Raw genomic sequence first — 4305 nt, forward strand, 5'->3', positions numbered from 1 at the left:
TCACTTTGCATCTTCAAGCCTCAAGCTCTTCCCCTGGCTGCTGGAACTGCATAATGCAAAGAATCTTAGCCTCCCTTGAAATCCGTAACTATGTAATTGATTTCCCAGTGTCCATTCCCTCAACCTAACCCCAATATCTCAAGAAACTGTGCAGTCTTGTCCTTTAGGCCTCCCTGAGTTTCGCACTACACAATATTAGAGCTTAAGCTCTTCCCCCTCATTGCTAGAACTGCATAGTCACTAAGCCCCTCTTCCCATGCTATCGCTTTTCTCAGGCTTAGTTGATGGATCAGAATGCATCATCTTAGACTAGGGAGTTTTCAGATTGATGTTGTCTTGTCATGAGTAAATTGTAGGAATGGGTACACTATCATGTCATGGAAAGATGATGGAGAAGGATAAGAAGGAGGAAAACATGCCTAAAGTCTCTCTTGTAGCTGGAATCACAATTTGATCGAATTAGAGAAAGTAAAGGGACACAGGCTTGCAACCACCATTTAAGACTAAATATCATTGAAGATTTTGCATCACCAAGCCATGTAGAGGTTAAGAGAAATCATATTCAACAATACATACAACACTTAGTAGCAAAAATGACTTGACATTGCCACATCATCAAGTAGTCCATGTCCACAGTGTCATGTAATGTCAGTTTCATGAGTGGTCATATGCCACATCACTATTGTGGACCATGTATATTGTATTCAAATGTATTTTAAAGTGGAAGTCCAAAGGATACACATGGAATGTAAAGACTCATGTAAGTTGGAAATTCATAGGAAGTCAAAGAGTCACCCTTGGTTATATATACTCCCTCATTGTATGAGAAAATGGATTTTTCACCTTGGCTCCTCCCGCAAGGCATAAAGAGATCAGTTAGTTCTTTGAGGAGCAAGGAGTGGCTCCAATGTCCCACTATTGGGGCTAGTGATGTACATTGTAAACATGTGTCTTGGAACTTTTACTTAATAACAAAAGCCTTCAAGGCTAGCACGTTCTTCATGCATGGACTATGAATGTTTTAAAGACTATTCTATGGATGGTTGTATCTCATGTTTTCTTTCACGTGTGTTATAGAAATTTTTGGGCACTGCAACCCCAATCATAAATGTCCAAAACCCAAGGGATCTTAAGTCCCTAAAAGTGTTGTTCCAACCCCTAAAAGAACAAGGTCAGCTGATTACATCATCTCCCAAAAGTTCTCCATGAAAGACTACTCAGAACTGGTCAAAACTGGACCATCTCACCTACTCCATGGTCAAAGTGCGCTGCATCCCACCAAAATGCACACGGGAGGTGCGATGCATACTGAAAATCCCTTCTATGGGGTGTGATGGGAGAGAGTGGACAAATGGCAGGGTCAATCTATGAGGTGGAGGATCATGGAATCTTCTAGAAACTTCTCCTGTGACACTTGCCTCTCTGCATTCGCCCAAGGATGAGTAAGAGATCATCAATCTCCAAGTGGAATCAAGAACTATCAGAGAGAGGACACTAATCAAATCACAAAAGCTGACTCACCCCCTTGCAAACATCTATATATGGATCCCTCATCCCAGAGATCCAGAGGCTGGAATTTTGTATCTTGTAAGGAAGTGCTGCTGGTTTCTTGGTGTAACATCATAGTGTTGGGTGATCTAAGCTTTTCATGAGGTGAAGAAGGGCTTTCTTGCTGAGAGGATGATGATGGTTTAGAACAATTGGTTGTAATCCTCTTTGCTATTCTTGACTATTAATAAATCTATTCAAGTTTTCCTCCACATTCTTGTATGATTGATGATATATGCATTTGTGTGGTCAATATATATCTGGTCCTATATTGTTTATGATGGTAGATCTATGTTCTTGGATAGTGTTATGCTGCTTTGATTCTACAGGGGCTCTTTGAAGCTGGGTAGACGAGGAAGCGAGCGACAAAGATCTATCAGAAGGGAGAGGAATCAAGAAAGGAGCCAAGCGCAAGACAGAGGTTGGTCTCCTTCTTTCCCCTCTTATCTACTTCTCATAAAGGAAAACGAAAGTGGTTTTTGTTTGTTTGTTTCTAAGGTAGCTACCAGCCTTAGTGGGACTAACAGCTCTGCATAGACACTAGATTTCCCAATAAAAAAATGGTGACTCCACTGGGGAGTGAATAGATTGTTTGTTTGTCTATATTTGTTTGCTTTATAAACTTACAGACGGAACCTGAAGTCAAGCCAGCTAGCCTTCGAACTGCATTTGCTATGCAAGTGCAAAGTAGATAAATGTTGCTTCAGTCTATCTCCGGGTTTTGTTTATGAACTGAACAATCGATTACAAGCTCTCTAATTTTCCTTATGGTGGCTCTAGTAACCTCCTTAGATCTATCCCTGTGATTTATTTACTAATTACCACTTTCTCGGCCTAAATCCCTGAACTGTGCTGCAAACTGTGATCAAGAACTGGATCAAAAGTCTCACACTGTACCATCGCACCCTCTCTTCAAGGATCTCATTATTCATCGCACTTCCTGTGTGCTGTAGGTGGGATGCATACTGGAATCCCTATGTAATAGGTGCACTGATCAGAAAGGGCTAATTTTGTCTGCAGACTTTGTTTTTTTCACTCTTTTCAACTCTATTCAAGAGTTTTGCTATCTGTATGTATACCTCTGTTGGAAACCCCCTTCTTTGCCATTATGCCGCCTCTATTGTGCAAAGAACTAAAATTTTTTTATGTATTGTGATCCATTTTCAGTTCTCTTTTACAAAGAAGTAGTGTAATTGAACTTTCGTTTCTTGATTTGGAAGTGTCGCAAGTATCGTTTTCAGTCATAGAAGAGAATCCAATTGTTCTTGATAGTCGATTACACTGTTACTCTTGTATTTGATCTGAATTAATAGTTTTTCAAGTGTCGAAAGCAAGTTTTCAATTCCAAATCACAAAGTGTCGTCATTGTCTTCATTTTGTCTTGAAAAGAAACTTGTTAGTAATGTCATTTTAAAAAATAGTTCAGATTTGCTCTTAGCTTTCTTTTTATCATTCACACATTAAGAAGGCTGAAAACAAATACATGCATGTGCATTTGCATTTAGACTGTTTGTTGGTTTGATTTAGGACAGTGCATATAGTGTGTGCTCTCTGCTCTATGTTGGAAGAATATCATCTCTCTTTCCTTAGTAGATAGGATTTTCATTGCAAAAAGAAGATTAAACGATTGTTTATCATCTTAGATTGAATTTTAGGAATTGTATATCTACATCATGCGGTGAACCTGAAAGGAAAATTTCTTAAGCAAGATCAACTGTAAAATAAATTTAATGAATCTAAAAATGCTTTGGTACCTATCGCAAAACATTTAGAAGTCTAGGCTAGAGACGTATTCCGGCGTCGTAAAGCCTGGTAACTGTTGTTTTCATTGTTGGTTGGGTGATTCCTCCACTTTGAGACGATAAGTTCCAGTACGGACTTGTGCTCCCACGTACCGTCGAGTATATATTTGGAGACCATAATAGGCTTTATCCTTTATCCATAGGAAGCCATGTCTGTCGCCCTATCGGTCGCAATGCATTGAACACAGCATTCGGGAAGATTGATTGCCGTACTGTAAAAAGTATTCTCCAGTTTTGTGATTGGTTTGGTAATCCCTTTGTCTAGATTTATAGAGTAGTCTCTTTCATTCCTTTTTAGACTCCTTAAAGGAAATGGTCCATCTGAGCACTTGTCACTTCAAGCTCATTAAAAATCGAAGGTGACTAGAGTCATCTTTTGTTTTTTCTCGACTCTTAAAAATTGAAAAAACAAGTTGTGTCAAAGCGTCTAAAATTTATTTTAATCAGAATAAACATCACCTTTCCTACGTTGGTCTTAGGTTGAGAAAAATGGAGTCCACCAACCAAGGGTTCCCCCTTGGAGGAAATCCTAGTCCTTTCTCCTCTTGGGGAGATGTTGGTGCACCCCATATGGCCACATTGTCGCTTCCAGGATTGACAATCGGCTTGCCCGTATGGCTCTTCTCGACCTCTGTCGTTCAGAACACCGTGATTCCTGAACAATCAAATCAGCAACTAAACGATACCAGAGTTGCCCGCCAACCTTCTACTTCGTCCAATTCTCCCTCTCCTCCTTCCTCTTCGCTTGATGAATCTGGTAAAGCCAAAAATAACGTAACCGAGAAGAAGAAGGAGAAGAAGAAGAAAGAGAAGAAGAAGAAGGAGCCAAAGGCGAAAAAGGGCAACCAGGCGTCGTCTAGCGAAAATCCACACACTGCACTGTCCAGGCCTAAATCGTCGTGTGTCATCTGCAAAGGAGACCACTATCATCGAGATTGTCCTTGCATCCCTCGGA

The sequence above is a fragment of the Pinus tabuliformis genome, chromosome 2_2 (assembly GCF_031772625.1).
Source record: "Pinus tabuliformis cultivar Carrire ecotype Pingquan chromosome 2_2, CPIR1, whole genome shotgun sequence".
In the NCBI taxonomy this organism is placed as follows: domain Eukaryota; kingdom Viridiplantae; phylum Streptophyta; class Pinopsida; order Pinales; family Pinaceae; genus Pinus; species Pinus tabuliformis.